This window comes from Apteryx mantelli, chromosome 3, assembly GCF_036417845.1.
Source record: "Apteryx mantelli isolate bAptMan1 chromosome 3, bAptMan1.hap1, whole genome shotgun sequence".
NCBI lineage: Eukaryota > Metazoa > Chordata > Aves > Apterygiformes > Apterygidae > Apteryx > Apteryx mantelli.
Window position 1 is genome coordinate 40016720 of NC_089980.1, and position 12711 is coordinate 40029430.

General features: G+C 41.0%; 1 long non-coding RNA gene across 1 annotated transcript in view; it reads left to right on the forward strand.

The window, feature by feature from the left end:
* The first annotated feature begins 4336 nt into the window (after positions 1–4336).
* Positions 4337–12711, forward strand: part of LOC136991664 (uncharacterized) — a 47366-nt gene continuing 38991 nt past the window's right edge. Inside the window, exon 1 of the long non-coding RNA XR_010883874.1 lies at positions 4337–4553. This is a non-coding gene — a long non-coding RNA (uncharacterized lncRNA). The remainder of the gene's footprint in view (positions 4554–12711) is intronic.

Here is a 12711-nt window from a genome sequence, read left to right on the forward strand (position 1 = left end):
AATTAACGGACCTTCTAACCTACTGTTACAGGTATATCCAGCATTGAAAACATAACAAGAGCAATGGTAGAAGTAATAATGCTTATAATGGATTTCTAAAGGAATATGAAGAGGATACTAGAGCATACAAATGTAATCTGTGGGAGTAAAATTCAGATTATTTATCATTCTTGTTATTAAAAATGGAGGAAAAGGAACTCTGGGCAGTTCTGGAAGCAAGATCTTTTCCTATTTTAAAAAAGAAACAACCTTTCCATTAAAAAGACACTTTACACATACATCTGATGGGGCAGACCCATCAGTTCAAATAGTTCATTATAGCAACAGGACATCTCATTAAGTAAAAATGATCTCTCAAGAACTAGAAATACGGTGCTGCTCAGAAAAGAAGACACCAGCCAGCACTTGGGCTGCATCCTTTGTATCAGGAATGTCTGTCTTTCCTGACCTTGGGAGGCACATACTAAAATCTTACTGTGGCTGAGATCTGTGAGGCATTTTTTGCATACCTTGGGAGCCCATGGGCAGGGAAGCTCCTGAAGTGGTTCATGGTTAGGAAATGACAATTACTGCCCAGGGGCTCTCCTGCCCTTTTGGAGGATGGGGATGTAGATGGTCTGAGTGTCCTGCTGAGCCCTCGAGTGACCCCAAGATATTAGCACCAGCAGCCCCAGTTGGCTCTCTCCCTTTTGCAGCTGGATCTTCAAGAGCCCCTGTGCCAGCACAGCTGGATGCCTACCACATGGCAGAGCTTTGGCATGTGCTATGCATAGCATAACATGCGAGAGCATATGCATGAGTGTTTTTGAGGTATATCTCAAAAGCTGTATGTTTGCCATTCCTGCTCAGCACCCTTCTCAATCCTCAAGCTGGAGACACGTGTTTAGAAGAAGTATAGATTTAACAGGGAATTTAGAAGCCACCTCCAAAAGGAAATTATAAAATGATATTACTGTCATGGACTAGCTGTTGCAAAGACATTTTTGGGTAATCAGACAATTAAGCAAGGTGTAATGGCTGTCTCTAGTCAGAGACCAGAGCATTGCTCTCTGCAAACAGACAGCAGGAGAGCAGAAAGAAGAGAGGCTCAGAGACAGACCCCACACTGTCCTAACGTTAGGACTGACCCACAAGGAGGCTCTGAGAGTCCTCCTCCACAACCCTGTCAGAAAGCATGTTTGTAGTTTTAGGACCTGACAGGGGAGAGGGACCTCTGTTCACAGCAACTTGACTAGCAAGGGAGTAGGTGGAAAAGAATCCAGTTATCTCAACTTTTGGGAATGCATCTCCTTGTTGACTAGTATTGAATTTTATCTTTTGGGGGGAAAGGATTTCTTTACACAAACTGTCAAAATGTTCCTTCAGAAGGTGCAGACCTTACTGGGTGAAGCATGACTCCATTTATTTGTAGTGGTGTGAGCCAGTAAAATGCAAACACTGATGAGCTGAACGATTAGTTTCCCATTACAGATGACAATTTCTACCAACACAGTCTAGGATGGAGAAATCAGGAAGAGGCAAGTCCAGAGGAGACATACTTGTCCACCAGTGGGCAAGCAAGACACAACAGAGGTAAGAGTGGTGTGGTGCCAGCAAGATGGGCTTGCCTGCAGCTGAGAAAAAGCCATGCTGTCCCGTAGTAGGTGCCTCTGCCTGGAGCATAGCCTGTCCTGCCTGGAGGATTTCCTGTCTGCCCCAGTGATCCCCCATCCTGTTAGTCAGATCTTGGGGGCTGTCAGCAGGGGCTCAGGCTGGCCCAGCATGACCCAGTATGCTGCGGCCTGGCACAGCACAGCATGGTGAGGTCTGATATGGCATGACCCAGCTCGGTATGGCCTGGCACAACGCAGTTTGGTTGCCTGCCCCTCAGCTCTGCTGCACACCACTTGGCACCTGCGGCCTCTGCGCGTCCCTCCCCACATCTCACATCCTGCTAAAGCTGCCTTTGGGCAATGGTAAACAGCCCGTCTTCATGAGTCTTGATTCATGTATCATGTCACTCCAACCATCCAGGCTTTTCCCAATGATGTGTTTGCACTTTACCTCATGTTATTAGGAAATCAGTTTTGCACTGTGTTTGGAAGATCTTCACTACAAAGTTTGTAAAGCTATCAAAGCAGACCCAGAACTGGTGTGGGCCTCCCAGTACTAGCAGGAGCTCTGCACACATCAGTAAGTAAAAGGCAGGTTTGCCTTCTCTGACAGCAGAGAGAAATGGCCAGGCTCTGTTCTGGTCAGATCAGAACAAGGTAAAGTCTGTTCATATATATTAATTTTGGGCAACATTGCATATACTTACAGCAGTGGATGTTCTGGATCAAAAGTAGATAATTTGGGGATGTGCTTTGATTTTGTTGTTCACCAGAAGTATGACATTATTTATTTTTGTTTTACTCAAGCCCATAGCTGAAATTAATCTCTGAACCATTGGCAATCTTCTCATGGAGGAAATGTGATATCTACAAGAGAGATAGTACCCATACCCTTCCAAAGAGGGGTCAGGAAATTATAGACCCATCAGCCTAACTTTGTGCCCAGGAGACTTATTGCATAAAACACAGAATAATGAATATGTGAGTATCTAGACTATAATAAGCTGATAAGCATGCATCCACAACACCCCTACATCAATCTGTCAACAGACAAACCAGCCTAATTTGCTTCTTTAGGAGGATAACTAGTCTAGCAAGGAAGGCAGAAACAGTAGATGTATATATAGAAAATAACCACCTATGTAGCAGTATGATAGAAAAGTATATGGGAACGGAAGTGGATTATAAACTACCTCTGAGTCAACTAAATAGTGTCATTCTAGGCTGAAAGGACAGGGCTGTCATATTTTAAACACAGGAAGTAATTATTCTGCTCTACTTGATCCTTTTAAAGACTCAGTGGGAGAACTTTGTCATGATGGCAGATTTTAGAAAACACAGTTAAAGGAAAAGCCTAAGGAATGGGTTTGTTTGCTTAAAAAAATGGAAGCTTATGGGTAGAGATTTCAACAGTTTTCCAGCACATGAATGGTTGTTATAAAAAAGGCCAACCTTGGCTGTTCTTCATCCTTACCATAGTAAAATATTTCCTTTATTAAGCATGTATCTTCTTTGCTGAAAATTACACCAATATATTTTCATCATCCTATGTTAAGTGCTAGAATGGATTGTATAGGAATGCTGTATAATTGCCTTTGTTGTAATTTGAAGAAAACAGACAAATATTTTTGCATCTAAGCATGCTTGAGCTGGCTTTAATGCATGGAGTTGGACTATACTGTTTCCTGGCCCTGCACTCTTATGGTTCAAAAATTCTGTTCTAGTTCATCTTTTAGACAAAAAACTCTTTCAGGCAAGGCATATCACTCATCATTATGTATGTGCAGTGCTTGAAACAATAATGTCCTGTATAGTCAGTACATCTGCCTGCATATTTATTTAGAGAGTAGTTGAGAATTAATGATTCAGATCACAAATGCTAAATCATCATTCAGCTAAAATATATACTATAAACAATGTTTTTACAAAGGTCTGTTTTTGGTGGCTATGCTATGGAAAAGAAAATTGGTCTAATTCTCCCAAAGTTTGCCTGCAGCCTTTAATCCACCCACATACGATTAGAGCTGGGTAGAGAAAATTTTCCTGTCTCACAGAACTTTCAAAACAATAGTCTTATTCCACACAGTGTGGAATTTTCACCAACTTTCACAGTTCTTCATAAAAAGCAGACCTAAAAACCCTACCGGTCACCCAACCACAGGCACCCTTAGTCCTAAAGGAAAAGAGAAGAACCCTTCCCAACCATCAAAGTGCTTTCTGCTCACAGCAGTCACCTGTGATGAAGGATGCTTATGCAGGGATGCCTGTTTTACTTGAATCGGACCAGCTCATTGAATTGCCCTTTATTGTACTTTAAAAGAGCCTGAGGGAGGAATGAGAATAAGAAGCATCCTTTCCCACCTCCAGCTGGGCTTCACAGAAACCATATGAATAAGAACTAAAAAAATGCTTAAGAGAAGAGCAATTGGAAAGAAAGATAGGGAGAGCCTAACAGTTCTTAAGAAGAGCAATCCTTCAAGAATTCATGTCATTAAATAAGCATGGCCTAATAGGCTTGCTAACCTAGGTTTTTTGCCTGTGAATCTAGGTTACCAGATACTGGTTTGTTTTAGAAAAGTTTTCATGCTTACCTCTTACTATTTCTGCTAAATCCCCATTTTAGTGCAGGTTTAGCTCATATAATTAAGCAGAGGTGTGGCTGTTTCCAAACTCAGAAATGAAAGGAGCCCATCTTTGCAAAAGTCACACTAAGAGCTAGATTCACAGGATACTTCCAGAGGTTTCATAAAGTCCTGGGCCTGCAGAAAAAAACTCTATTGACACAAACCTTGCCACTGACAGGCACATGAAGCCTGGACCTGAACATGGAGAAACCTCATTCAAGAGGCTCTGGCAGGCACATCTCCACCTCCTGGCGTAGACCCAGCTGAGAACAGCGCCTCTCTGCAGAGTTGGAATCTAGCCAGCCACTTGGAGAGGAAGTTGAGCCTGTTGAGAAAGGTAGGATGTATTTGATTAAATATAGATGTCAACATTGTAGGGGTCTACACATGAGCAAGTTAACCTAGGCTTCCTGTACATTCACTGGACTCTTACATTGCTGTCTTTTTTTCTCTTCCTTTGTGGTGATTCATCACACATAACCTAAAATTTAGATATTAAGTCTGAACTAATCACCTTGTGTTCTCCTTACTGTCCGTGGAGAGAAACAGTAATTTCCAGAGTGTGATTCATATCATCTTAGATGTGTATCTTATGTTCAAATACATCATCCTCTGGAATGACTACTGTAGGCTGGAAACACATGGTTTAAGCGTCCCTCTGAAAGTGACTGAAGATGGCTTTATACATGCCCAGTGCCTGAAACTTAGATGCCTAATACAGATGTAAATGAGGATCTCAGGGTCTCCGTGGAACCTTCATACTGAATTTTTAAGCCCCCTGTGAATTTAGTTCTCATTCCCTTCTCATTCCCTGCTTAGGTCGAGAGGTAAAACCAGATGGCTTTTAGTGTGTAGATGTTAGGGACAGATGTACAGAAAATGAAAATAAGTAATGGATGGACATTTAAATAATAATGTCAGACTCTGTGCATGTAAGCAGTGGTCAGTTAGCCAATGAAATCAGCTGGCAGTAGGCTGTAGGAATGGATTTCTGTTAAGTTGTCTATCATCTCTTCTGAACTTCAGAACCAAACATATTAATGAATATCCCTTAATTGCAAAACAGATCAGGTGCCATAAACAAAAGTTCTTTTTACTACTAGTGTTGTATCAATGTTTACTAGCAAAAATGAACCTAATGTTCTTGCCAAGAAGCAATGGGCACAAACTGAAACAAAGGAAATTCCACTTGAATATAAGAAAATGCTTTTTCACTGTGAGGGTGGTTGAACTCTGGAACAGGCTGCCCAGGGAGATTATGGAGTCTCCATCCTTGGAGTTATTCAAAACCCAACTGGACACAGTCCTGGGCAACGCGCTTGAGCTTACCCTGCTTGAGCAGGGGGGTTGGACTAGATGATCTCCAGAGGTCCCTGCCAAATCCAACTATTCTGTGATAATGTTATAGCATATAGATAACATGCAATAAGTTCCTAGAAATTCCATACATGATGCCTTGGTGGGGGGTTCTACATGCTCCTTATGGATCAGAATGCACTGGAAATGTACAGAAGTACAAATTCAGTCCTCTGAACACAGCAAGCACTTTTCTTATAAGAGTAGCATAAGACAACCAGGTATGTAGAGCTAATAAATTATTTAGATGTTTTTATGAGCAGTATATAATGTAGCTGTTCTTGAAATAGTCTCTAAATTGTAGAAATTTGGGTACAGTGGATGAGCAGTAGATCATATATGGAATTACATGGGACTGTCAGTAATCATTTTTGTAATACCAGTAACAGTGTCTTGGAATTTCAAATAGCTTTTCAAATATGGATAAGTGTTCACATATATGTTTGCCTAAGCTATATTGTATTTTATATATGACTCTAGAAAAAATAATGATGCATTCTTGTGCACTTTTGCAGAAGGTCTTCTAACATCTGTTTCAGTTCAATTTTGTACAAGGATCAAGGCAGACTACAAGGTTGTAGCTTAAACAGCAATTCTTTTATCCATTTGCATGTGCACTCTTGGTAAAATTAATTTTTCTAGCATGCTACTTGTCTTTTTCCCTTTTTGATTTTTGGCTTTTTGGACAGCCTCTGGTATGATGAGAGTGCTGATACTGTTGAGACTCTTTGGGAACTATTATGGCACAAAGAATAAATTATCTAGCATAGTGAGACTGAGGCATTAACGATACCAAACATTTAAAATCAGCCCTCCAAACTATGAAGCTGATTTAAAAATCATAGCATTTTGCCACAAATAATTTTGGGGCAAGGGGTTTGGCCTTTTTATATTTGAGCTCTTAGGATTTATATTTTTCCCCTTTCACTGTAGTCTTAAAAGCAGCTAACTTACTTTTCTACCTTTTTGTCCTTTTTTTTTTAATGAAAGCTGAGAGGTTTTTTTAATGAAAGCTGAGCTGGAAACCTTAAGTCAACAGATTACATTTCATGAAATTCGTGCAATAATTGCAAGAGTTTACAGCACTGGGATCCTACCTTCTATCCAACACGATAAAGACCCAGAAAGGGCAAAAACATCTGTTTTTTATATTAGGTTTTCACTTTCTGGAATAAATCTGGGAGTAAATGTAGCCCTGATGTTCAACTCCAGTTCAGCTTCCACTGCAGTAAATGAAATGGCTTTTATTGACTTCAGTGAAAACTGGAGAAGACTCTTATGAGCAATACTCTTTTTCATGTCTCCATGTTCAGAAAAAAAAATCAGTACTTTGTGAGTTTGCTAACCCATTTTAGATATGCGGAACCTAGTGGAAAAAAGAATTTTAATGTCAGATCAAACCAGGCACACAAACATGCCTTGATCTAAGTTCCTTTTAGGTCAATAGAAACTTTCCATTGGGCACTGGGCATTGAATCAAGCCAGATAAATCAAAGCCTAGCCATAAATTTAAAATATGAATGGACTCTAAATAAAACTGACAGCCTACAGGGAGATCCTGGGTAATAAGTTTAATACACTGCCAGACCAAAATTCAGAGGGCATGCGCACAGTATTATAACAAAATTTACGCAGACTGCATGGAAGTGGTGGGGTAGGGAGATTCCTTTGTTGTTAAAAGCATACGTGGGGAGATTTAAATATAGCAATAGGTCAAACCTAGATTAAATTATCAAAAAAATTTAAAGCTATTTAATGTGTAAGAAATTCTAGATGCATCTTTTGACCAGGTTATTGCTGAAAGAAGTAATTGTCCAGAAGCCTTATGGAAGTAATATTTGCAGATCTGGCTGTAGTCTTTATCAGCATATTCAATCAAAAGTGACTCAAAGCAGGACTTCTGTGATGTTGGTAATAGATGTGTCAAATCAGGGCCTGTGAATATCCTATGCAAAGGACATTCATTAATACTGGCCTCTGTTAAAGACACTGCATAGGGCTGTTATTTGGCAAGCAGGACAGATAAAATGTAGTAATTGTACGTTGACAGTTTGTCCACTTTTGTTGGGCTGTCATTCAGATATGCTCATGGCTTTCCTCATTTCAATCCTGACCCATGCTTTTGTGTTTCTTGTGTCTTTCCTTTTGAACACAGAGTTACTTGTGATGGTTTTAATAATGCCATATGGTTCTAGTGCAGAGGAGGTCTGAGTAACACTGAATTGTTAATCACAGTTCTTGCCTCCAACTCATCTCCGATTCCATCCAGAACACCCTCTAGCATGGCTTCGGTCCTCTCTTCTCCATTGAGACTTCTCTTGTTCTGCTCTCAAAACCCTCATGGCCATGTGTCATTGCCTTACTTCATCTTCAAATTCCTTGCCCTTTCTGCTGCTTCTGACGTGGCCCATCACCCTTTCACTGCAGTGCTCTCCCGGTGAACATTACTGAACTGATTGTCTCCTGCACTGCCAGAAAAATCAGTCCAGCAATTTAACTTTTGGGGATTCGTCTTCATGAACCTTCTACCCAAGCCTACTTTGGCTTTCCTGTCTTTTGGCCTTTACAGCCTTGTTTACGATACTACTACTTGCTTGTATAGATTCAGATACTGGCCCTTCCAGCCACCACAGGAGCAACCTTGGTTTCACAGGGCTAGGGATGCAGGAGTCCTCCACAGATCCTCCAGTCTGTCCCTCTTATCCCATTGAGGCAGGATAGGTGTACTGTAGGTCATTCCTAGTATATGTTTATCTCACCTGTTAGTGATAGAAGCCTTTGGTGTCTTCTTTCAGGGCTTCACTGTCCTTGTACTAGAACACTTATTATCTAGTATAAATCTCCCTTATTGAAAATGAAACCACTTACAAGTGATCCAATTCACAGTGGAAATGGAGAGCAGTTATTAAGTATCTTCTTATCCTCACTTTTGCATTCTAGAAAATTTATCCTATGCCCTACTCAGTTTTTGTCTTTTCTGAAATCTATTCTTTTAACCTTGCCTCACAGGTCACATTTTCCAAACTTCTTGTTACTCTTGTTGCTTCTTCTGTGGATTCCGTTGTTTCCCTGCATCTGTACTGAAGAGTGATACACAAAATAGAACATAGGATTCCAACTGAGACTTCATCTGTGCTGAGTATGGCAGATTAATTAGCTGTAGTCTTATATAAGGTATCTATTTCAATGCATCCCAGAGTGATGTTTGTCTCTTTTTTTCAGTACAATCATACCATCTTAGAATTAGTTTGGGGCAGAGGTCAAGATGTGCAAAGCTGTCAAGACCGCAGGGCTTCCATGCATGATCAGCAGCAGAAACATAGAGTCTTTACTAAGGTAAAGTTATTCTATGTCAGTTATTCTCCTGATCATTTGCAATGCTAGCTGCACTGCCTTCTTCTCCCCTCCATTCTGTGTTTGCCTTCATATATATTAAGCTTCAGGCTGACCAAGCTTATGGAGAAAGTTGCTTTGTCAGCTGTTTGGTATAAATGTAGGTGAGGACTCAGCGGGAGAGTGGTGGCAAGGAGGCTGTTGGTAATGCTACAAAGTCAAAGATCAAGGTGGCAGCCCCCATTTTTTATAAAGAACTGGTGGATAATGGCAGAAGTCAGGCAGTGCTCCTTCTGTTGGGCCAGGTAGTGGACACCAAGGTGTTCAGAGTAGTGGAAGGGCCTTGGCAGCATGCTGCATGAACTTGGGGTTGGTGCCCATGTTTCCACATGTACATTGTGGGAACTTGTGATTTGGTCTCTGAAACACTCAGAGAAACAATTGGAAGGGTCAGAATTAACCACAATTAGAATTTGCTGAGCAAATGAAGTTTTTCAGTGCAAAGTGAACTTTAGGAGAGTAAGTAGCACTCTGACACTCTAAATGAGAGAGAAAATCCAAAGTACTACAAAAAGATGACCCTAGTCCACAGAAAAAGAGGAAATGGAGTTTGCTGCCACCCCAAGCTGAGATACTGCTGTGTGTGGAGATAGATGCCAGCATTGCTACTGTCATTTTGCCAAAATCTCTAAGCACCAACAGAATGACTACATGTGACCAGAAAAGATGGAAATGGTATCACTAATCCACAGGGATCCTTTATAGAAAAAATGAATAACATTGCAGTAACAAACAAATATGCTGTTTGTACTGCAAACAAGTGGGATTCTTTGAGAAAAGTAGAAACCAACATGTTGCCATAAATGCCATCACTGCCAGAGTGCCAGAAGGAAAAAGAGGTAAAATTCAGGGCTGAACAGAAGTATTCTTATCCCTCCAAAGGGATAAAAAGATGTGAAACTTTGGTGAGGCCTAGGGATGGGGACAAATTACTAGGGAGCAGCAAGCTATTGTATGGTAGTCAGGATGCACCACAGTAGTTATTTGTATGCATTCACCCTATGGCAAATACCATGTTTTGTGGTACATTTGACATTTGATACACTTCTGCACAGCACAACAAATAGTTAAGTGTTGCACTGTACAGTGGTATTAGATATCAGAACATGAGTTTATATCATTTGTCAGGCAGCTGGCTTTGAGTGCTTGCTGAGTAAAGAGCTGGGAGTTTCAGTCAGTATTGTGAATGTTTATTTGGGTCTGCAAGTATTAATGAAGGTTTTAATATGAGTCATGAGAGCTCAGACTGTGATTCATCTAATCTCTGCTGAAAATTCTTTCCAGAGCCAGGTCTTCCCAGCTGAGAATGCTTTGTCCTAAGCTCTCGTGTGCTTCGTTCCTGCCTGTGTGATCTGGTTTATTCTCTTAGCAGAAGCCTTGAGCCATTTAGCTTGAATGGCTTTCACAATATTAAGATACAATTTACCTTTTATCTTAAAGTAGTTCTTCATGCGCTATTGCTATCATCTCAGTGTATTCCTGGTTATTTCTTCCTGCAGTTTATCCTTCAGATTACTATTCCCCTTTCTTTGGTGCTAGCCATGTCTTACAGTCAGAAAATAAAGTTCTCCTGTGACTCATATTCCAGGCAAAATGCCATTCATTCTAATAGAGAGAAGCAGTATCTATCTTCCTGCTATTAATTTACCCAATTCTGTTTTTTGTTGAGATCATTTTCTATACTTTTAAGTAGACCTTGTTTGTTCGCAACATCTTCTATCTGAGGATCTCACCACACTTTACAGTTTAATAAATTAGACCTTCTAACTTCACTATGAAGTACGTAAATCCTAAGATTTCTTTTCTGCAGATGAAAAATTCAGACATAGATAATTTAAGAAATTTGTTAATGGCCATAAACCATAACTGATAAATGAGCTGTGATCTGAATCAGTATGTCATGATTCCCTACTTGAGCTTAACTCTTATTTACTTTGTACAAAAACAGAGTTCCCTAGGCCAGCATGTGTGTAAAACTCCTTTTCACCCCCAAAACACTTTTGGGGGTGAAATATCTGGCATGATCTGTATCACAAAGTAAGTTTGGTTTTAATAAAAAAGAGAAGTTAGAAAATATAATTCTGCCATCCAAGGCCATTTTAAGGCTCTATGAACAATTCTATCTTGTAGGCTGAAAATTCTGATGTGGTCTGTACCGCAAAATGACTTAATTTTTTAAGCCAGCTGCCAATGTGCAAGAGAATGAGCATCCTCTTCATGGACTGCTCATAAACCAGCCCATCAGTTCATCTCTTTTGTGCCTGAACATCAAACTGTGAGTATAGTCACAGGAGAGTAGTGACTTGTTGTCTCAGCCAGCCCTGATAGCTTTTGGAGGAAGACTAGGATGGGTCTATTCCCAACATCATATTGGGAATGATGTGGTAGACCTGTGCATTATGTACTCCCCAGGCAGTCCAGGTCCTGGCAGTGGATATGGTGTTATTTTTCCTTTTCTCTTGTCTCCAGTAAAAAAGGGTTAAATTAAAATCATTTATTTGACTCTCTGCTTGTCAGTGAGGAAATCCACTTATTGAGCATTGCAGCAATATCTTTAGTTTTCAGATTTCTGGCTTTCAGCTTGAGCTGGTGCTGTGTAGGTGGTTTCGTAAGGACACTTAAAAATTGAAGTTGGCCTTTTGAAGGTAATCGGTCTTTGGCAGATGATCTGCAATTAAGATGTTGGGAAATGAAGCTCTGCTTATGAAGGACTGTTTAAGACAAGACTGTTCAACCTCTGGGCAAGAGGCTGCATTCAGCCCATGCGGGCAGTAGTACTCTTCAGCTTATGCTCATTCCTAGAGGCTGTGAATTCTAGTTGTGTGTCTGCAGCTTCCTCTGGGCAGCTGTTTTTTCACTCCCTGGCCCCATGGTGCCCCCACACACTAGTCATGGCGTTGCACACAGATTGAATGTCTGCAATGTGTATGCTCAATAAGCCACCCCATCATGGGCTATGTTGGGCTTATTGTGCACAAGGCACAATATCATGGGCACTTGCCTATGTGCTCAGGACTTCCCTGGGCTTGAGGTGCCATTATTGCAGAGTGTCAGTGACAAGGGCCACTCACATATGTGTGGGAAATGGGGACATGAATGTCCTGTTAGCAGTTTGAAGCTTCAGCACGGGTTTTTAGGCAAGATGGTGTCTATCCTGCAGATGGGAATATTTGGAACTGGGGCTATTAGTTTTGGCCTGCAAGCACAACTGATAATCAAACATAAAAACTAAACCCCAAACCCAGCAGCAAAATGCTATCTGCTTGCAACATTCCCTCTCACTGTCTAGATCATGTAACCAAGCTAGTAACAAACCCCAGCTTACTAGGCAGAAAATCATGTGGTGAAGGGATTGAAACAAGCCTCCGTATTGCAGCTCCTCCTTCAATAATCACAACCCTCTGCTTCAAGCCACCCACTTCCATACCTCTACTATCCTTCTGGCACAACAGCCCCCAACCCTCCCAAGCTGCATCACACCAGTCCCAGGCACCAGCTTTCCCACCATCATTCTCCCACATCACAGTACTGCCGGTTGCTCTATTTATCCGGGCTTCTCTGGGCAGTGGAGTCACGGCAATTAGCTGCTCAGCTTGAACCCCGAGGTGGCTGATTCTCAGAACAGGTTTTTTAACCAGTCTTTAGTTCCTTTAGATCCCTAATAAATGGGTAACAGACTCATTTGCTGTCACTGGCCCTCTATTCCTTTAACAATATTTAATCTGTCTTTGCAAAATGTGTGTGAA